Source organism: Anabrus simplex, chromosome 5 (assembly GCF_040414725.1).
Source record: "Anabrus simplex isolate iqAnaSimp1 chromosome 5, ASM4041472v1, whole genome shotgun sequence".
Classification (NCBI taxonomy): Eukaryota; Metazoa; Arthropoda; class Insecta; order Orthoptera; family Tettigoniidae; genus Anabrus; species Anabrus simplex.
Window position 1 is genome coordinate 303,164,609 of NC_090269.1, and position 24,050 is coordinate 303,188,658.

Consider the following 24,050-nt stretch of genomic DNA (forward strand, 5'->3'; position numbering starts at 1 on the left):
TGGATTGTTTCAAGGAACATGTTGCACAAGGGCTAAATGAAAAGGCCGAAGGAAACACAGTAGAGGAAGAGTGGAGAGTCATGAAAAATGAAGTCAGTAGGGCTGCTGAAGAAATGTTAGGAAGGAAGAAAAGATCAACTAAGAATCAGTGGATAACTCAGGAGATACTAGACCTGATTGATGAACGACGAAAATACAAGAATGCTAGAAATGAAGAGGGCAGAAAAGAATACAGGCGATTAAAGAATGAAGTGGATAGAAAGTGCAAGGTAGCTAAGGAAGAATGGCTGAAGGAGAAGTGCAAGGATGTCGAAGGCTGTATGGTCCTGGGAAAGGTAGATGCTGCATACAGGAAAATCAAGGAAACCTTTGGAGAAAGGAAATCTAGGTGCATGAATATTAAGAGCTCAGATGGAAAGCCACTTCTAGGGAAAGAAGACAAAGCAGAAAGATGGCAGGAGCATATCCAACAGTTGTATCAAGGTAACGATGTAGATAATTTCGTTTTGGAACATGAAGAGGCTGTTGATGCTGATGAAATGGGAGACCCAATTTTGAGGTCAGAGTTTGACAGAGCTGTGAGTGACCTAAATAGGAACAAGGCACCTGGAATTGATGATATTCCCGCTGAATTACTGACTGCCTTAGGAGAAACCAGCATGGTAAGGTTATTTCATTTAGTGTGCAAGATGTATGAGACAGGAGAAGTCCCATCCGATTTTCAGCAGAATGTTGTTATACCTATTCCCAAGAAAGCCGGTGCTGACAGGTGTGAAAACTACCGCACTATTAGTTTAGTATCTCATGCCTGCAAAATTTTAACACGTATTATTTACAGAAGAATGGAAAAACAAGTTGAAGCTGAGTTGGGGGAAGATCAATTTGGCTTCAGAAGAAATGTAGGAACACGTGAAGCAATCCTGACTTTACGTCTGATCTTAGAGGATCGAATCAAGAAGGACAAGCCCACGTACATGGCATTCGTAGATCTAGAAAAGGCATTCGATAATGTTGATTGGACCAGGCTATTTATGATTCTGAAGATGATAGGGATCAGATACCGAGAACGAAGAATTATCTACAACCTGTATAAAAATCAGTCTGCAGTGATAAGAATCGAGGGCTTTGAAAAAGAAGCAGCAATCCAGAAAGGAGTGAGGCAAGGCTGCAGTTTGTCCCCTCTCCTTTTCAATGTTTACATAGAACAGGCAGTAAAGGAAATCAAAGAGAAATTTGGAAAGGGAATCACAGTCCAAGGAGAGGAAATCAAAACCTTGAGATTTGCCGATGATATTGTTATTTTATCTGAGACTGCAGAAGATCTCGAGAAGTTGCTGAATGGTATGGATGAAGTCTTAGGTAAGGAGTACAAGATGAAAATAAATAAGTCCAAAACAAAAGTAATGGAGTGCAGTCGAACGAAGGCAGGTGATGTATGGAATATTAGATTAGGAAACGAAGTCTTAAAGGAAGTAGATGAATATTGTTATTTGGGTAGTAAAATAACCAACGATGGCAGAAGTAAGGAGGACATAAAATGCAGACTAGCACAAGCAAGGAAGAGCTTTCTTAAGAAAAGAAATTTGCTCACTTCAAACATTGATATCGGAATTAGAAAGATGTTTTTGAAGACTTTTGTGTGGAGCGTGGCATTGTATGGAAGTGAAACATGGACGATAACTAGCTCAGAAAGAAAGAGAATAGAAGCTTTTGAAATGTGGTGTTACAGAAGAATGCTGAAGGTGAGATGGATAGATCGAATCACGAATGAAGAGATACTGAATCGAATTGGTGAGAGGAGATCGATTTGGCTAAATTTGACGAGAAGAAGAGATAGAATGATAGGACACATCTTAAGACACCCAGGACTTGTTCAGTTGGTTTTTGAAGGAAGTGTAGGTGGCAAGAACGGTAGGGGTAGACCAAGGTATGAATATGACAAACAGATTAGAGCAGATGTAGGATGCAATAGCTACGTAGAAATGAAAAGGTTAGCACAGGATAGGGTGGCATGGAGAGCTGCATCAAACCAGTCTATGGACTGATGACTCAAACAACAACAAAGTGTTTATTAGTGACATTGCCCTGTACATGACCCGGTGTTATGAAACATCAAGTGTGGTCATAGGGGATCATTTAATGCATGTATAGTGCTGGGCACATAAGATCAGCTTGGTTGGCAATAGTTGAGTCGCAATGATGACAGATTTAAATCATGTGGTTGCGATGGTAAAGTCTGCATTTTTGAACACAAGAAAGCGAAAATATAATTATTTACAGTTCTTAACTTTGAAAGCTTTTTCCTGCACCTGTCATAACCCGATGGAATAGCTGGTTTCAGGCTATCTTCTATTTGAGTGCTTACTTTACTGATGTTACATTTTTCAAGATATCTGACATGAAGGACATCAACAGCTGTGGTATTAAGTACCTGACTGATCTGAGTGACCGAGAAGTGAATAGGCTTCACTCTCACATGGTTTTTGTCAACAGATCATGCAGCTGGATTGGTTGACCTCCTTACTGAACTTGAAAGGTCTCTGTATCCTACTTCTCATTTCCTTTACCCCAAACTGCATAACCTTGATGCCAGTTTTACCTTAATTTGTGAGGGGAATTTTTCTGCAGCAACTAATGATGCTTTGATTAAAGCTGTGATTGTCAAAGCTGCTCATTCTTCACAGTGCAAGCTAGCCACATTTAAAGCTAAAGACCCCAACCATAAGCATTTTGTGTCAATTTCTCAAGCTTTGTATCCAAAAAGATATAATTTTGATTAACACTGATAAATTAGATGAGCTTGAGAAAATGTTTGGAGTAACAGATCTCTCATGAAACAATATCTGGTCTGGTTACTGTTCTCTGAAACATGCAATTCAAACCCAGATGAAGGAAAGAAAAAAATGTGATGTCATGCTTGCATTAACTGCAGTTCCGACAGAGTTCAGCATATTTGCTAAATACTGTCTTGAGTTGTTGTGGACCCAACGAACAATGTAGATAGCGAGCGCGTGTTTTCTCATTACAACACAGTGGTTACAGACAGATGGTGCAATTTGAAAAAAAAAAAGCAATGCCGAAGTACTTGACAGTGTTTTCGTTTGAATGATGGATATGTATTGTGTGTGAACCAAGGGCAGTAATTGCACTTCATAAACTTGGAATCGTTAAAACTAATAATACCATGCGATTATTATTAACGTTGTATATAGATACTAAATTTGGAAAAATAGATGCTAATTTTGGAAAAAAAATTGATGCTAATTTTGAAACAAATAGATGCTAATTTTTCAGGTCCCTAATGATAAGGATAATAAGTAGAAGAAAAATAATATATTTAAGTGTGCTAAATGGAATGTACAGGGAATAGCATACAAAGACGATCCACTAGATGACATTCTCTCAAAAAAGGACATCTCAATTGCTTCAATCTCCAAAATCAAACGTAAACTATAGTGCTCAAAAGAAACGGTAAATTACTTACAATTCTATAGTGGGGTCAAACGTGAGGATAGAGGCCAAGCGGGAGTCGTGATCATGATACATAAGAGACTAAGATCGACAATAGATAACTACACTTTCTGAAATGAAAGAATTATTTCTATAAGACGTAAGCTATCCAGAGGCTGTCTGATGGTCACAGGTGGTTATGCCCCAGTAGAGGGACGATTAGAAGACAATGGTAGTTTCTGTAACAATTTATAGAAAAGAATTAACAAAATTAATAGGCAAGATATGATACTTTTACTGGGAGATTTTAATGCCAGAGTAGGAAATCGCAAATTTCAGAACAATATAGGAACAAATGGGGAGGAAACTTACTTTGTTCTCTTCAATCTGTTAAAAATAATGAACTATGGGTACATAGTGCATTTTGTACATTATCTCTTCACTTTTCCGTGGTAGTTCTTTGCTCCAAAGAAGTTTTCTTACACTTTGGTAGAATGCATTGCCCTGCTATGTTGTTGTTGTTGATAGTCGTTTAGTTGCTTTCAACTCTCCGTGACTCCATAGACCAAAGTGCGCCATTTCTTCCTGTCGTATACTATTTTCCGTAGTCTTTCTAAATTGAGACCCATGGCTTCCTTGATGCCATCAATCTACCTCATCCGTCCTCTTCTCCTGTTACCATCAGTCTTCCCCAGTATTAAGGTCTTTTCCAGTGAATCATGTTTTCTCATAATATGACCGAAGTACTTTAGTTTTTGTCTGTGTATTTGACCTTCCAGTGAACAGCCTGGGTTGATTTCCTGTAATATGGACTTATTAGATCTCTTCGCAGTCCATGGAACTCTAAGGAGTTTTCTCCAACACCATAGTTCAAATGCGTCTATTCTTTGGCGCTCAGCCTTTCTTACTGTCCAGGTTTCGCTTCCGTACATTGCTACTGGGAAGACCATAGCCTTCACTATACAAATCTTCGTTCTTAAAGTTACGTCTCTACTCTTGAAAATCTTATGAAGGTTGGCCATTGCCTTCCTCCCAAGGAGCAAGCGTCTCTTAATTTCATGGCTGCAATCGCCGTCAGCAGTTATTTTGGAGCCCAAGTAGATGAAACTAGGAACAACCTCCATTGTTTCACCATTTATATGCAAGGAGGTGATAGGTTTAGTTGCCATGATCTTTGTTTTCTTGACATTCAACCTTAGTCCAGCTTTTGCACTTTCTTCTTTCACCTTCATTAGTAGATACTTAAGTTGTTCTTCACTTTCTGCCAACAGGGTGGTGTCATCAGCATATCTAAGGTTATTTATATGTATCCCACCAATTTCAGCTCCAGTTTCTGTTTCATCTAATTTGGCATTCCTCATCACATACTCTGCATATAAGTTGAATAAGTAAGGTGACAATATGCAGCCTTGATGTACACCTTTCTCAATCTTGACCCATTCAGTTGTTCCATATAGGGTTTTCACTGTAGCTTCCTGATCAGAGTAGAGATTTCTCATAAGGCAAATAAGATGATCTGGTACTCCCATAGTCTTGAGTACTTGCCACAATTTATTGTGGTCAACACAGTCAAAGGCTTGAGCATAGTCAATAAAGCATAAGTATAGGTCTTTCTGGAATTCTCTTGCTTTCTCCATAATCCAGCGAATATTAGCAGTTTGATCTCTGGTTCCTCTGCCTTTGCGGAAACCGGCTTGTTCTTCAGGTAGTTCTCGATCTACATACTGCCGAAGCCTATTTTACAGGATCTTGAGCATAACCTTACTAGCATGCGATATAAGTGCAATTGTTCGGTAGTTTGAACATTCTTTAGCGTTGCCCTTCTTTGGAATTGGGATGAACACTGAGTTTTTCCAATCTTTTGGTCACTGCTGGGTTTTCCATATTTGCTGACATATTGAATGTAGCACTTTCACAGCATCCTCTCCTAGGATTTTGAACAGTTCTGCTGGGATTCCATCATAGCCACTTGCCTTATTGTTTGCAATACTTTCTAGGGCCCACTTGACCTCACTTTCTAGGATATCTGGTTCTGGCTCTGACAACAGAGTAACTTCATCATCAGGAGTATTCCGATCTTTCCTACACAAATTGCCTACATATTCCCACCACCTTTCTTTAATCTCCTCTGCTTCAGTAAGATCTTCTCCATTTTTATCTTTTATCATTCCAATTCTGCTTCAGTAAGATCTTCTCCATTTTTATCTTTTATCATTCCAATCTTTGCCTGGAATTTCCCCCTGATGTCTCCAATTCTTATGTAAAGATCTGTTGTCTTACTCAGTCTGTTATTTTCTCAACTTCCTTGCACTGTTCATTCAAAAAGGCATTCTTATCTCTTCTATCTAGTTTTTTTCCCCCTTTGATTTTTGCATTCTTTCTTTCTTCTGCTATTTGTAGTGCTTCACCCGATAACCATTTGGCCTTCTTCTTGTTCTTTTTCTTAGGAATATGCTTTTCCGCTGTCTCCTTAACAACAACAGCATACTTCCGACCATAGCTCTTCTGGAACTCTATCTCTTAAATCTAATCCATTAAATCTGTTTCTAACCTCTACTGTATATTCAAGAGGTATGCTATTTAGGTCATATCTGCTTGATGGTTTGGCTCTGTCAGTCCTTTTTAATTTGAGCCGGAATTTGGAAATTAAGAGCTCGTGATCTGATCCACAATCAGCCCCAGGCCTTGTTTTGGATGACTGTACAGCGCTCCTCCACCTCTGACTACAGAGTATGTAGTCGATCTGATTCCGACATTTACCATCTGGCGAGGTCCAGGTGTATAGGCGTCGTTTGGGCAATTGAAACAATGTGTTGGTAATGACCAGTGAGTTGTCTTGACAGAATTCTAGGAGTCTGTCCAGCTTCATTTGTTGTGCCAATGCCAAATTTTCCCGTTACTCCATCTACAGTTTGATTTCCTACTTTGGCATTCCAGTCGCCAATAATGAAGACAACATCCTTCTTTCATGTTAACTGTAGAACCTCTATTTTAGACCCCTTTAGCTTGCAAGCATCACCGATTCAGTATCGAGTTATAGAAGCAGTCCCTTGGTCAGTATTACTATTGTTATCCGTCAGTTTCTGAGACTGAGGCATTGCGGGTCGGCTTCACTGATTGTTTTAAATTCATATCCATCCATTCATTTTTCGTCCTCACGCTTTGAATTCTGGTCAGTGGAGGGTTTTGGATTTTATTTTTTCATTGCATTTCGTTTCATTTCGTATCATCAGGGGCCGATGACCTAGATGTTAGGCCCCTTAAAACAACAAGTATCATCATCATCATCATCATCGTGCAAATAGACCACTTCACTCCTCGAAGACTCCCGCAAAAATTGACAGCTATCCCATGCGCTGGTCATTTTTATTAATTCGCCACCACAGCCATTACTTACGCTCGTTCGTTGCACATCTCTCGTTTAAAACGATGTCTTGTCAATCGTGAAATGATGCTACCTTTCCATTGACATTCTAACCTTGTGTTGGGCTTCTGAATTATAGTCCGTTGGCCTATTCCATTGTCTTATGTCTTGTTCTGAAGCATGTACGTGGTCATGCGTGCATCAGGTAGCAAGACTTCTTCCTTAATTTAGCTTGCAATAGACCACCGGCGCCAAACTTCCTTTCGAATTTGTAACTTATGCCCTGGTCACTCCAAGTTACCAAGATTGAATAAAATGAATGTTCACTATACTCTCAATAAATTATAGTACAGCAATAAAATGAGCACTTTATTAAGGGCTCAGTATTATGAGAAAAATTCTGCCGCCTTCAGTGATGTTATTGTGCGTAAGTGTCTTCACTGTGATCTTGATGACAGTGCTAACTAGTTAAAAACATGGCACCTTTTGTACCTACTGTGTATAGAAGGCAGAGTCCTGACACATGGTAATAATGTGAGGAAGATGATGGAGACAGTATAGATTGATGATGAACTTTGGTTGTCTTGTTACCACGGAGTCAGTTTTCTGTCTATGCAAAATTGACGCTAATTAGAGACAGCTTTCTTTTTTAATGCGCAACCAAAGCAAACTCTTGCTGTGAAAGGACAAGCTTGTCACAGCAGAGAAGCTTTTTTAACACGTTGAGTGCCAGACCGAAATTCATAGGATTGCCATCTAGTTAAAAGTAATAAACTTCATTGTTAGGTTCCGTATTGAGTTGAGACTATGCTTAAAGTAAATACAAAATTTTAATATTCCACCTTCTCAATACTAAAAAATCATTTGATGTTTTTACAATGACATTAAAAGGTACTAGTTTCGGTCCACTGTGGACCATCATCAGCCTAGCCAAATTACAACAGTAAAAGACATAGTGATAAAAATAGTATGGAGAAATGAGAGAGGATCTAGAAGGATGGGATGGTGGTGGAATGACAGATAAAAGTGAAAAACCCGTATTTGCGAATAATGATAAAAGTAACAGAAGTGTTCACAATGACAAGTAAAATCTTGTGAAGTCACGTAAAAACTCTTGATGAGATAGTCTTTGGTTGGCAGTTGCTCCTCTGTTGCACGATTGACATATATAACTATGTATATGCTGGATTGAATGCAAGTTTGTTCCACGCAGCGCAAGGTGAGTCATCGTTTATATTTTCCGGTGCCTCGCTTGTTCTCTATCCGATTACCCGCGTTAATACTATCTTCTTTCCCCAGGTTCATTGGGGTCCCGATTGAACTGAGACTACTTCTGTTCAACACAGAAAGCCTTTAATTCCACCATAGAACAGGTTCAACTTTGTCAATTTTAATCTGGTGCTAGTCTCATCGAACAATTCTTCCCTCTACGCAAAAGTGGAACTTACATCTACAACTATTGAGAAGGTGGAATATTAAAATTTTGTATTTACTTTAAGCATTGCAACAGTGAGTGCCGTGAGCTTAATAACATTGAGTTACTCCCTGGTGCCAAAATGTTCACAGGCTTAACCAAGCACTTGATCGCTGAAATTAGGGTATATTTATATTAGGTTAACTTATTATGTAATATGTTGTGACCCCGTATGGGGTCGTATTAGTAGTTGTACACATACACGTGCCCCCATATTGGGATCACACTTATCTAGTGGTTACTGTCCTGACGCTTGGCCATACTTTCCTTTTCCTTTGCAGGGATGCGTTGTAATGGTAAAATAATAGCCCGGATGTACTATTTAATGTATAATCACACGAGTTATTTCTCAGGGCAGTTCCAGGTAAATTATAGCTGGGGCTTGGTACAGGAGGAAGGGTCCTATCTACAAGAAAACTAGAAAAGTCTTTAAAGAATGAATTTTATTCAAATAAATGCATGTTGAATTGTATATCACCTTGGTGTAGATTTTCGTCGTCTTCAACATTGTCTATCAGGTAACCCGTACTCCCAGGTCACCATGTTGAACAGGACTGGAACTCGTTCTGCAGGCCCCTTTTGTCACCATGGAATGGAGCTGGAACACCCAGGTTGGTCCGGCATGGGATCGAACTCATACTTCTGAAGTTCTAGATGGTCTCCAACGTTCTCAGACGACCTTGCGGGGTAATCGCTCGTTTTATTACACTCACGAGTGTCCACAATTGCACAGTTCCCCGACACACGCATTTGACACCAACATTTGATTTAAAATTAACGTAATATGACGTCGATCTTCGCTAGTCCCTTGTAGATAGAATTTAGATGTCATTTAAAGATGAAGATGCGGATAGCATTGAATTAAGAAAAGAAATAAATCACAGTTCGAGAACATAAGGTTTTAGAAATAACGAAATTGAAGACTGTTCACATATTATGCACAGTTCGTAGTTGCTTTTCATTGAAATATGGTCGCACTTGACACTAAAATATACGACTGCTCAAGAGTTATCCAGTGGACACTGCTGTCAGTAACTCGCTAATAAATGATTAAACACTTGGAGAAGGAAATAACATTTGCTATTATTATGCACAGTTCAAAATTCAACTCACTTTGAATTAAGTATCGTTCACTTCAACCCAAAATTTGAAGAAATAATAAAGTTAACAATTATTATACACAGTTGTAAATTCAATTTCTTATGAATTGAGTATTGTTCACTTCTACCCAGAGTTAGCTGCCTCTGTGGATCCGTGGTAGAGTGTCGGCCTCCGGATCCCAAGATAGCGGGTTCAAACCCGGCAGAGGTAGTCGGATTTTTGAAGGGCGGAAAAAAGTCCAATCGACACTCCATGTCGTACGATGTCGGCATGTAAAAGATCTCTGGTGATACATTTGGTATTTACCCGACAAAATTAATTAAATCTCAGCCATAGACGCCCAAGAGAGATCCGGTTTACTCTAGGTCCGCTAGATGGCAGACAGAGTAAACCGGAACGTCGAAATTGATGAGCAGACAGCCAGATGGCGTCAAATCGAAATGTCTGCAAACGGTAGCTGAGGCCATACGATTATTATTATTATTATTATTATTATTATTATTATTATTATTATTATTATTATTATTATTATTATTATTATTATTATTATTACCCAGAGTTAATCACTTGTGTCGAAGCACACGAGTATAAACTGTGTAATAGGTAATCACTTGAATTTAGGGCAGTGAAAAAGTTTAAACACTTCATGATCACGTCTACTTAATAAATGAAATAAAATAAGCTGACTGAGTTTTAAGAAATTCCACAGTTAATAACTAGCTGTTGTACCCGTGCTTCGCTACGGAATTCTACATTGTATGCAGAATTGTAAGTTAGGCAGAGTACACATTGTGAGCAAGACTGTATTAAATTGAATAGCTCTTAACGTTACCCTGGAAACGCGACAGAGAAATCACCAAACGTCTTTTCTCATATGAAGACTGCGTTAGGGAATTTTCATTGTCATGGTAGGCCGTTTGCCTACCATCAGTCACAATCAAATTGGGGAATTGCATTATAATGGCAGACACTCACTCTCCACCTCCTTTTTACATCATCAGAAAGACTGTCTTAGTTGTTTTCCCAACTGAAATGAACATAGGTGATTACAATGATGTCATTAGGAACGGCGCGAGTGAAAGCAATGATTTCCTATGAAATACTCAATCAAATGAAAAACCACACATTTACTCGCTTTTAACGAACAGTATTACTCTGCCGATCTAACAGTCCAATGTTCCAGAGCTGGAATGACCAAGCCGCAGACAGCCGTGATCCGTGAACACTCAGTCTTTTTAGTGGGGGGGGGGGCAGGGTCGAATAGTAAGGAGTCCCAAGGCAAAAATTATGCCCTTGTACTAATCTGTTTCATAGGAGTACCCGATGAGTCGGAAAATCTCGCTTCACTACACTGGCGGCGGAAAAATCTATCTGACTTGGAGGCAATTTTTTCCTCCAAGCCAGAGTAGAAACCCCCTCTTCACTGCTAATTTTGAATAAAATGAATGTAGAATTTAGTAAAAGTGAAGAGGAAGAAGCTCTTTTTAAGAAACGGCTCTTTTTAAGAAACGGCTCTTTTCAGGGTTGAATTTTGAGTGATTTAGTGAATTGTGGTGCTATAATTTGGAATATGCCTAAATTGTAATTCTAAACCAGGTCATACTACTACTACTACTACTACTACTACTACTACTACTACTACTACTACTACTAAGTGACCATCTGCCTTAAGAGTGCACACTGCTCATTAAAAACAGCGCATCAGAGTAGGGATCGAATAGCTGTAACACTATGATGAGCCAGTGAGTTACGTACCAGCAATACGGTGTCAGAAAATTTATGAACCAGAGGAATGACATGCTAAAGAAGGAAGTTTTCTAACTTCCCAGCTATTTCCCGCCAATATTCAGTCCGGCTGTTATACTCGGTACGCAGCAGTAATCCCATCTATCGGAGTTGAGCGGCAGCATAAGAGACAAAGAATATCACCACAAACAATGGTCAATGTAGTGTTATTGTTGATCAGTGTTATGTGCTTTCATTGTTGTAGCCTTCACATTTAGTTTTCTTCCGACTGTGAAATGCCACTCTTATCATAGTCAGTACAGTAAAATTGAATAAAAAGTATATGGTCAGTAATTGTATTCTCTATAACTTTTGTTATGTAATACTTTTCGATAGGACCAATAACATAAGTATTTAAAAATTAAATTTTAGGTGCCTTCCCCTAAACTACAATTTCATACAGGGCAAATGAAATTGTTTATAACTTAGACTGTAGTTTCTTATTCCCGACTCTATATACCGACTTTCATTAAATTCTGTTAACCCAGTTTCTCGTGGCTCGGTGTTGATATGGACTTGGCAACAAAAATACGAATCATGAATATCTGTGTTAACAAAGCCGGTACGGTAACTTTGCATGACATAAATGATCGGAAATTTAATTCTGTATAACTTTAGTTATGTAGTATTTATCGATAGGACCACTAATAATATAAATATTTGAGAATTTAATTTTAGGCCTTCCCCTAAACTACCATTTCACTCAGCGCGAGTAAAAGATTTATAGCCTAGATTGTAGTGGCTCATCCCCAGACTTCACATACCGATTTTCATTAAATTCTCTTCAGCCATTTTCTCGTGATGCGTGTACGTACATACAGACAGACAGAAATTACGGAAAAGTAAAAAGTGCATTTCCTTGTGAACCATACAGTTCATGGACCAATAGTATAGATTTTAGTATTAGATATTGGGATTACCTGAGACCACCAAGGAAGTCATCGTCTTATAGTTCATTTCACAAAAGATTCCAGAACAAGCGTTCTCGTGGGAAGAGAGCTAGAGCATCATTACAAAAATTTCCAGAGCCTCATTAAAGGGATTTATGTCCCAAGCCAAGCCACTTAATGAAGATTGGGGACGCTCCCCAGATCCCGGCAAACTAACTTTCGGAGGAAAGAAGGAATTAAATTAATATCTTTGGTTACGAAAGAGATGCATTGGATCTGATACAAGAATTGCAACCTGCATAATTTGTGCTTAATTTTGATATGCAATATGGCTGTAATCATAAATGCATTCGTTAAGTAGGGTACTTGACGTGCTTTGTGCGGGAAAACTTCGAGTCGCGGGCGCGCGTATCCTACACGTGATCAAGCAGCGTGGCTACGCCAACCTGATTATAAATGCAAGGCCACCTGGCACGTCAGCCTCATTCTCTGACCGTAAGGCTGCTTGAACGAAGTCGTCATGCTGCGAGTCGGCACCGAGAACAACGTTTTATCTTCGAGCTGCACATACAACTAGCACTACTGAATCTGCCAGAAATTACCCCTGCATCAAGCCAGAACGAGCTTCTACATCATCGTTGCGAGGAAGCCACAACGGGAGCTGAAGCTGGCACAACATCGGGAATCGATCCAGGAACGTGGGGTGTTCCTGATCAGCGCGACGGCGAAGGGGACATCTTCCAACCATCTAAGGAGCTGTACGAAGGATTCACGCAAGATAGAATGTCTCCAATCGTTCAGCGATATCTGCTGCAAGCGTCGCAGTTTGTCATGATGTGGTAAATTCAGTGGTCCACAGGGAGGGCCGCTCCGTCATGTCATCAATCATATAAGGTCAGAGCTTTCCAATTCTGTTTCAAACATGTCATTTAAATTTAGATAAGAACAGCCAACAGGTTAGTTTATGGTAGGAAAATTCTTGGTAATAAAGAGCTAGGCCTCAAGCTCGAACCCCGTACATTAGGGTAGTTAGTAGGTTGTATATTCCTTGTTGGTGTGATTATATTTCATTTCGATAGTATTATATTAGTGTACTTGTAATCTTCATGGGTCAGGTCGAACTCCCTTGGTCATGTTAGGTAAGTCTGACAGGCAGGCACTGTTTATTGTGTAGCGTTTAGGCATGTGTCTCGGCAGACGTAGGTTGTGTATTTGAGATCAGGATTTACCCCGTGACTCACCTAGCTTTACTGACAGGGTGAGCGAGTCTGTATGTTTGAGAGATGTGGGCATTATGCATGTAGCTGACTGTATGAATTGATATGAGAGAGCCCCAGCCCAGATTAAAAGTGTATTAGATGCATTTGAGATGCCTTATTATGGCTATGTGATTATAGCTTACTGAATTGTGCCTTTGTATTATCAAGGATGAGCCCATTGGAGGCGGAAATGAGATTTGTTGTATTGCTGGTGATATTGAGATGAGGGCATGTAGCCCATGTGTATTTAAAAGAGCGCTTTAGCAGACAGATTATGTGAGGTACTTTGAAAAGCGAAGTTTCTTAGCACTCAGCTACAAGTCAGTCAGCTGAGCTCATAAATTGTGTGGACCGCTGCCTGTCGAGTGCACTGCTGGTGAGGGTTGTTGTGCCTGACGTCACAGTCTTGAAACTCGGTTATATTGCTGTCTGCGGCTTGTCGAGTGTGTAGAGGGGAGAGGACGGCCTTGATGTTTTGACGCAAGGAGAGATTTTAGTTCTGTTTGTTCTGCTTTATTTTAACACTGGCACGTTTGATATTGACTCCTTGCACAAGGTGGTTGTGTTCCTTTGATATTGTTTTTTTTTTTTTGTATATGATTATTCAACGCCTTGCTCTTCATTGGACCAGGGATCGAGACCGGGTCAGGGCACTGTACATTATGTGTTTATATTTGTTTGCACCGGGGTTCGATGGTACGAGGCATAGTAAAATTTTATGGGGAGATTACTGTTAGATGTGTATTTCAGCAGATCCATTGTCTCTTTATTTCATTACATACACAATTGTACCATGCTTGTTACAGCAAAGCTGTTTCGTGAAGGCAGTGAACTGGTAGTCATCGGCTCAACATTATCTTTACCCCAGTCACATTAAAGCTCTTATATTTGTAAATAGTATTTTTATGTAATAAATCCCTGATTGTAAAACTTTGAATGCAGCGATGTTTTCTATTAGATAATTTTTTTTGTAGGGTTTTTCTCTTACCCTGCATCATTTCGTATCCACCTAAGTTATCTTTTAGGCCCTCATTTTTCACCCTGATACCCTGATTCATGTTCTACTGAGCTGCGGATTGTGGATACGCCTGTAAGGTAAGACATGTGCCGTACATACATCTTTTCTTGGATGTATGGGTCACTATGATGTTCTTGGTTCGAATTCGGCATTAGCCTGACGGGAATCAAAAACATTATAGGGCACACTTGTTACTATGGACATGAGCAATACAGAAATACCATTCTTTTCAAATTCTGAGCAATGTACAGACAAAACTCTTATTTTATGTATGTATGTTCAGTCTTCAGCCCTAAGGCTGGTTGGATCCTCAACAGCTCTGCCATCAGCTGTCATAGATGGCCTAGGCATCACTGAAGAGGCGTACTAGGGAAATGAGGAGTGAGGTAGTTTCCCGTTGCTTTCCTCAATGAGCCAGAAGTTGCTATTACATATCAGTCGGCCAAGCCCACTGAAATGCATGCACCAACCGACCCTATGAGCAACATTTTGACACCATTCATAGCAGGGACTGGCTGCAGGAGGAATTGCGTTACTAGCATCGCTCATACTTCAGTCACTTTCATATTGTCAAAGTCAAGGATAAGACAGAGACAGATCAATGAAAGTAACAAAATTGCTCTAGCCCATACCAGAAGACATAGTGCATTGTAAACACTAGGTCCTGCCAGCAAAGGCATATATATATAGATATCTTGCAGCGGTGTGTCACTTCGAAACACAACACTCATTGGTAAGAAACTAAGTTCCACAATTGTAAAGTGTTAAGAAATTAAGTTCCACAATTATAAAGACTTGTCACATGTTGGAAGTTTCTACACGTGCACAATTTCTAAGTTTGGATTAACCGACAGAATCTAAGTCCACTGTAAAGTCTTACATATCGGAGTTTCTACTCACGCACAGATTCTAAGTTCCAGTTAACTGACAGAATCTAAGTCCACTATAAAGACTTGTAAAATCCGAAGATAAAATTTTGACAGCACTTTGTCTCGACGAACAGAGTAAAGGTGAAGCGTGGTGAGTCAGACTGGACTCCCAGCTATGACTGACTGACTTGGTTGGGTCGAGCTCGTCTTATATATGATTTGTGCTTCTACGTCATGAGATATCATGATTTCTATGGAGTGGAATAACTCGAGAATCCCTCCATGGATTTACTTGAAACTTATTATTAGAGACGTTTACATGTTTCTCTACAAAATGACTATCGCTTGAGTTATCATTATTACAGGAGTTTTGAAAGTTTCCTAGTCGAACATTCGGGAAGGTGTGATGTTTCTTCTAGAACACGCCAGTCTCTGCCGGGTAGCACATGGCAGAACAGGCGAGTAGCCTATCTTGCTCCTGCGTACACGTCACTCGTACAGCTGTAGCTGCCTCAGGCGGGCTCGCTCCACTGAGCGTAGACAGACCAAGCTCGCAGTAAATGTCTTGCATGATGATTAAAATTATGTTTATCTTACACAAATACGGCATGTACCACGCATTACTGGTACACCGTTATATGCCATTGATGATAGATGTGTTAGCTTGTTCATACTGGAGCCGTAAAAAAGAGCGATCCCCAGTTTTAGGACAGGAAATGTTTGTAAATGACGCTCTTCCAATTTTAGGTTAGGAGTTTTTCATATAAAATGCTGTTATATAACATACATACATACATTATCATTATAGACTGTTATGCCTTTCAGCGTTCAGTCTGCAAGCCTCTGTGAATTTACTAAACGTCGCCACAATCCTCGATTTGCAACTAGTGTTGTGGCCTCATTTAGTTCTAAACCTCTTATCTTTAAATCATTAGAAACCGAGTCTAACCATCGTCGTCTTGGTCTCCCTCTACTTCTCTTACCTTCCATAACAGAGTCCATTATTCTCCTAGGTAACCTATCCTCCTCCATTCGCCTCACATGACTCCACCACCGAAGCTGGTTTATGCGTACAGCTTCATCCATCGAGTTCATTCCTAAATTAGCCTTTATCTCCTCATTCCGAGTACCATCCTGCCATTGTTCCCACCTGTTTGTACCAGCAATCATTCTTGCTACTTTCATGTCTGTTACTTCTAACTTATGAATAAGATATCCTGAGTCCACCCAGCTTTCGCTCCCGTAAAGCAAAGTTGGTCTGAAAACAGACCGATGTAAAGAAAATTTCGCCTGGGAGCTGACTTCCTTCTTACAGAATACTGTTAATCGCAACTGCGAGCTCTGCATTAGCTTTACTACACCTTGATTCAATCTCACTTACTATATTACCATCCTGGGAGAACACACAACCTAAATACTTGAAATTATCGACCTGTTCTAGCTTTGTATCACCAATCTGACATTCAATTCTGTTGGATTTCTTACCTACTGACATCAATTTAGTCTTCGAGAGGCTAATTTTCATACCATACTCATTGCACCTATTTTCAAGTTCCAAGATATTAGACTGCAGGCTTTCGGCACAGTCTGCCATTAAGACCAAATCGTCAGCATAGGCCAGACTGCTTACTACATTTCCACCCAACTGAATCCCTCCCTGCCATTTTATACCTTTCAGCAGATGATCCATGTAAACTACGAACAGCAAAGGTGAAAGATTACAGCCTTGTCTAACCCCTGTAAATACCCTGAACCAAGAACTCATTCTACCATCAATTCTCACTGAAGCCCAATTGTCAACATAAATGCCTGTCATTGATTTTAATAATCTACCTTTAATTCCATAGTCCCCCAGTATGGCGAACAACTTTTCCCTCGGTACCCTGTCATATGCTTTCTCTAGATCTACGAAACATAAACACAACTGCCTATTCCTCTCGTAGCATTTTTCAATTACCTGGCGCATACTGAAAATCTGATCCTGACAGCCTCTCTGTGGTCTGAAACCACACTGGTTTTCATCCAACTTCCTCTCAACGACTGATCGCACCCTCCCTTCCATGATGCCAGTGAATACTTTGCCTGGTATACTAATCAATGAGATACCTCGATAGTTGTTGCAATCCTTCCTGTTCCCTTGCTTATAGATAGGTGCAATTACTACTCTATGAAGCCATTTCATCCCTGCCTTCCCACTATACTTCACCATTTCAGGTCTAATTTCATCTATTCCTGCTGCTTTATGACAATGTAGTTTATTGACCATCCTTTCCACTTCCTCAAGCATAATTTCACCAACATAATTTTCCTCCCCCTCATGAGCTTGGCTGTTCGCAACACCACAAGGATGATTTCCTTTTACTTTAAGAAGATGTTCAAAATATTCCCTCCACCTCTCCAGTGATTCCCTGGGATGTATTATGAGTTCACCTGAATTACTCAAAACACTGTTCATTTCCTTTTTCCTAAGATTCTTTATTACTGTCCAGACCTAGCCTTTCCAGGTTGTTACCAAAATCTTCCCACGACTTCTTTTTGGATTCAACAACTATTTGTTTCGCTCTGTTTCTTTCATCTACATACAAATCCCTGTCTGCCTCGGCCCTTGTTTGGAGCCATTTCTGATAAGCCTTCTTTTTACGTTTACAAGCTGCTCTCACTTCATCATTCCACCAAGATGTTCGCCTTTTCCCACCTTTACACACAGTTGTTCCTAGGCATTGCCTTGCTGTTTCTACTACAGCATCCCTGTATGCCACCCATTCACTTTCTATATCCTGAACCTGCTTACTGTCTACTGTTCGAAACTTCTCACTAATCATATCCACGTACTTCTGTCTAATTTCCTTGTCCTGGAGATTTTCTACCCTTATTCGTTTGCAGACAGATTTCACTTTCTCTACCCTAGGCCTAGAGATACTTAGTTCACTACAGATCAGATAGTGGTCTGTATCATCGAAAAATCCGCGAAATACTCGTACATTCCTAACAGATTTCCTGAATTCAAAGTCTGTTAAGATGTAGTTTATTATGGATCTGGTACCCCTAGCCTCCCATGAGTAGCGGTGAATAGCCTTATGCTTGAAGAATGTATTCGTAACAGCTAAACCCAGACCAGCACAGAAGTCCAGCAAATGCTTCCCATTCCCATTAGCTTCCATATCTTCCCCACATTTACCAATCACCCTTTCGTATCCTTCAGTTCTATTCCCAACTCTCGCATTGAAATCGCCCATTAGCACTATTCTATCTTTGCTGTTGACCCTGACCACGATGTCACTCAATGCTTCATAAAACTTGTCATCTTCATCCTCATCTGCACCCTCACATGGTGAATACACTGAGACAATTCTAGTCCTAATTCCTCCCACTGACAAATCTACCCACATCATTCGCTCATTTACGTGCCTAACAGAAACTATGTTGCGTGCAATGGTATTCCTGATAAAGAGCCCTACCCCAGACTCTGCCCTTCCCTTTCTAACACCCGTCAAGTACACTTTATAATCTCCTATCTCTTCCTCATTATCTCCCCTTACCCGAATATCACTTACTCTTAGCACATCTAGATGCATCCTCTTTGCTGACTCAGCCAGTTCTACCTTCTTTCTTCCATAAGCCCCATTAATATTGATAGCTCCCCATTGAATTCCATTTCGTTTGCCAAGTTGTTTCCAAGGAGTCCCTCGCCTGTCAAATGGAAGTGGGACTCCATTACTCCCATAGGTCCGAGGCTTGCTTAAAGTGTTCTGAGCTCGGTAAATTCATGAAGCAGGATGCTGTCCTAATTGCACATAGTCCAAGTGAGGATCTCTCCTCTAACGGGTTATGGACCACCGGTGAATTGTATAGTCCTAGCCGCCTGAGCACAAGGAGGGCCACGACTCAGAATATGTCCGAGATGCCCACTCCCATTCCATAGCAACTGGTATCCCGACTCTCAGGACCACTTACTAGGCCATTCAGCCGTTGCCCATGGTTCACGAACTAGGACGTGACTACAGTAACCCACAAACATGAACCATATAAAGTAGTGAAAAATCATGTGAATTTGGTAAATTAGGATTGATATGGGGTTTCTGTAGTTTAGAGGTGAAAGAAGGTGCGGGCATAAATGGGTCAAGATAGGACAATCAGAAGATTGATTTAAAACTTTAAACTTATGGTTATATTTCTTTCTCTCTCTCTCTCTTTGTTTCTTTTCAGAAATAAAACTTTACAAAATTCAGTTGTCAAATTTTACTTACAAGCTCTTTGAACAACTTTTAGAAAATTGAATAACAAAGCTTTGAGCTTGAATCCTCCTAATTATTCATGAGCACTGCGGCTCCTTTCAGAAATCAGTAAAGGAGACGAACCTCCCAATTTCTTGTGCTACACAAGGAGACAGAGTATTCAAAATACCCAATGTTTCAAGAGCACCATATGCTCTACAAAATTACTTATGAGAACACTCTCCAAACATTACGACGTTACGGCCTCCCAAAGGCATAATTCAATATTTACACTAATATATGAATAGAAAGAGCCTCTATGCTGTATAAATTTTACATTTAGGAATCCATTTCCAGAAATATCCAGGCCTATCAAAAGCTTAACGTGCATTTTAGAAATTTCGAAGAGTAGGCACTGTCTTACATGCTCAACAGTCTATTGTTTTTACATAAAAGAAATGACACAGGGGTATAGAGTACCCATTCTACCAGGCCTTTGTGGAAAAACAGCAGGTTCAATTACTGGCCCAAAAATCAAAATAAGTGGAGGCAAACACTTACACTCCTAGAAGTTCACAATTAAATGGGCTCATGGCCTGCAGTTACAGAGGCTAAGCCTATACTACTGAGGTGACTAGATGGAGAAAATTCAAGTTACAAAAGCTACAGACAGAAAACCGTTTCAGAGTCATAGTTACCTCAAAGTCAAGTTGATAGGGAACGCGAGAGGGTGTTCTGCTCTGTATTCCCGAATTTTGGATAAGTTCTTTTGACTGGTTTAAAAGTTAAATTTTAGAAAGTTACAGTTACATTAGTACAGTTTGGAAACCTTCCCCTCGAGCTAGCTTTCAAAGACTGTCATTTCTGTAGCACTGCCATTACCTTGAGCTGCTGCACTGCTTGATGGTGGACAGGGCCCCCGCCTCCTTAATAACCACACACTAAACTGGAGCAAGGAATAAGACAACTAGGTCGAAAAATGTGCCAGCTTTTATACCCGAGAGGAAAGATCCAAGCAACTCTCGGCTAAGGCCTGACACACCCCCAATTTTCATTGGATAATTAAATAGGTACAGATGCACTTGTGATTGGTGGAAAAATACATATACAAAATTTCCTATTGGTCAATATTTGAAGTTAGCAAAGAGAGGTAGAAGTGTTGTAAACTTTAACATATCAAAAAAACAAATAATCAACTCAGTGTAGTAGACTTTAAAATTAAAAAAAAAAAATACTTTCGGATTTTAATAGTTCCTCTTCACACAAGAAGGCATAACATAAGTTTTTTGTCAGAGACATCTGTAGAAAAAAGTCCGAACTTCTTGCGCTAGTTGTTACGACCTTTGTATATCAGATGACATTCTTCAAGGCGCTTCATTTGAATGAACGGGGCGGGTGCACTTCCTGGTACAAGAACGTAAGAGAATAATATTATCTGAAGAATTTGTAGTTAGATAATATTGAATATATATGTAATTATGTTTGTATAGCATTTAATTTGGGTAAGAGAACCTAGCAGTGATGATTGTCCAACATGGGAAACCATTGACTATATCATTGAAGTCTGTCAAAAGTGTTGCAACAAGTGGCTTGGAAACCCGGAGTACATTGGGGAAGTGTATGCTGAAGATTTTAATTCATCATTGTGGATGAACATGCGAGATTGCTATTTGCTCTTTACTGGGTTAAAAATCGCTGTAGTTATATACATTGTCCACATCATTGTCAGACTTCTTCAATATATCGTCCAGACTATCTGCACGAAGTCTTTTACTGATTGATTTACTCATAGTGACTTAAAGGAAAATCACAGCACTGACTTACATAAACAGTCCGCGTGTGAGGTAGACAATGACTTTGTCACCCTACAAAGTACCCTTGACATACCCATATGGGGTCACGCCAAAACAGGAATTGATGAATGAAAGTTGGACTATGTACGTACTTAGACGGCCAACAGATGGCAGGAAGAGACTTTATACACCTTCGAAACACACATTTACTGCGCACCCAAATGGGTTAGCAAGTTCTCGATTTCGAACGAACGTACGACCCCGTATGGAGTCGTGAAGTTCAAAAACTTGACTACTCTCACGTACCCAAATGGGCTCGCGTGGCACTCAGTGTGTTAAGGACAGAATGACAGTGATGCTATGCTGTAATGCAGATGGCAGGTACCCCCTGTGGCAGGTGGTCGCAGACGAATACATCCACGGTATCCCCTGCCTGTCGTAAGAGGCGACTAAAAGGGGCGACCAAGGATGATTGAATTAGAACGATGATACTACTTATGATTAGTACCATCACACGGGGTAGGCCATGGGTCACCTCTACTTGGGAGTAGTACCACTATGTTAGGTACGCAATAGGTTTGTGATTCGTAGCAGCAAAGAGTGGTTCACTGTGGGTTTTCAGTACCTGTGATTAGTACCACTATATGTGGAACATCGCAGGCTTACGTTGCCTGCAATTTGTGCCATTAAGTTAGAAACACCACGGGTCTGGGCATTGCTTGTGATTAGTACCACTATATGAGCAGCACTGTTGGTCTGCGTTGCCTGTGATTTGTACTCGCTATGTGAGGAACACCACGGGGTAGTATGAGTCCCTTTGATTAGTACACCTATGCGAGGTGCACCATGGGTTTGCGTAGCCTACGAGTGGTGTCATTATGTGAGACACCATAGATCTGCATTACCTGTACGACGTACAATACTTGTGTGTAGTACCATAATGTTTGAAACCCCGCGAGTTTACGCTACCTTTGATTCGTACCGCAACTTGAGAAATACCATGGTTCTACTTTACTGGCGATAAGTACCACTATTGGGACCATTGACCTGGATACTGAACCCCATAAGACAACCACCATCATTGATTCAGGATTGTGCTTTGGAAGAAGTCCCTTGGTCAGTCATATAGTTTCTGGGAAGGTGAGGCATTGCTGTTCAGATCCACTGATTGTTTTAAATTCATATTCATCCATTCATTCATCATGTTCTGAATTCTGGTCAGTGGATGAATTTTGTACTTTCAAATTGTCATTGCATTTTGTCTCATTTCGTACCATTAGGGGCCGATGACCTAGATGTTAGGCCCATTTAAGCAACAAGCATCCTCATCATCAGCAAATTGCAGTGAGAAATTATGCCCTCTTGTTATAGGCAAGTTTGCAAAGCCCCGCTGTTTTAAGGGTGTGAAGTATTTTGCGTGTGATTATAGATGTTCTAAAAATGTATGGATGACAGCAATTCATTCCATGAATGGTTGCTCTGTTTGGAAAGAAAGATGGCATGTAAAGACAGTAATATTCTTCTTATTCTGGATCGTTGTGCTGCCCACAACCATGATCGACTGGAACTTAAAAATATCCATCTCCTGTACTACTTGCTTGCAAATACTACCTGCCACAAGCAACCATTGGATCAAGGGATTATTTATTGCATGAAACATGCATATCAGAAGCAACTCGTTCATTTTTTAGTAAGAGAGGTATCAAGAAATATGCCCTACTCTGATATCAGGAAGTGGATTGTCATGGACGCTATACGGACTGTAGCTGTGGTTTGGGACACTGTAACACCATCTGTTATAAAGAACTGTTCTCGGAAGTGCGGATTCTTTCTGAATGATACAGAAGAAACAGCCCTGGCCCATGCCGATAACGGGGACTGGACTGATTTACAACAGCATCTGTAGTTGGAAGAAACTTTTGAAGAATTTGTGAACACTGACAATCAAGTACCAATAACAGGTGTTATCTCTTGTGACGCAACTGACCTGTGTGAGCTGACGGAAGTGGAATCGCAAGCAGACGAAACATTGAAAACGGAGTCTCTTCTCACGCACCCGCTAGCAAAAGACACAATGTGATAGCCTTATCGATTCTGGACAGTGTTATCACTACCAGCAATGCCCCAGAAAATGTTGTGAATGCAGTGAACGTAATTGAAGCTTTTATTTCGACAATTACAGAAATGCACTTTACGTAGTGCGCCATTGACTTGTATTTCAGAAAAGAATGAGTTTTCAGAGTTTGCCTAACGAGGTAAGATGTTGAAAAGTGTTATTGTTGGAACTTGATTTCTGTGTTGGCTATTTCTATGTCGCATATAGATGTTTGCATTTTCATTCGTTTTCGTGTGTTTCGAACATCGAGGTATCAGTAGTTTCAAACGAAGTCAAAATAATAGGATATCGTGTGTGCATTGTATCAGGATGTAAATATGGTTGCATGCTGGATTATAATTAACTTACAATGGTTATGCGAGTACTTCATGCCATAGGTAATCGCAAGATTTATTTTTCTTCATAAATATCGGATATAGAGCACCACAGACCAGAAACTATTTGGTGGTGCACTTAACCAAGTTTCTGGTCTGTCAACCGTGCATAACTCATCAATTTCAAGTTTCTTGCTGTGTCTGCATTTTATTATTGTATTCTTTTCATGATTGTAGACACTGCCTGTGAATTATTTCCAGTTGTCTAACGGAATTCGCTACAATTGTTTATCCTATCTGCTGATAGCAGTTGATGGACAATAGTTTTGTTGCTTCAGTTTATTGTTTCGTATTTAGGAAAAAGAAATAAAAATAATGTGTAGGCATGTTCTGAACATTCAGG

The 24,050-nt window shown here is 40.0% G+C and overlaps 1 protein-coding gene across 2 annotated transcripts in view; it reads left to right on the forward strand.

Annotated features, from left to right (window-relative positions):
• The window catches only part of asrij (OCIA domain-containing protein asrij), a 132,011-nt gene that overhangs the window by 78,972 nt on the left and 28,989 nt on the right, over nucleotides 1-24,050 (forward strand). The gene's annotated exons all lie outside the window — the stretch shown is intronic.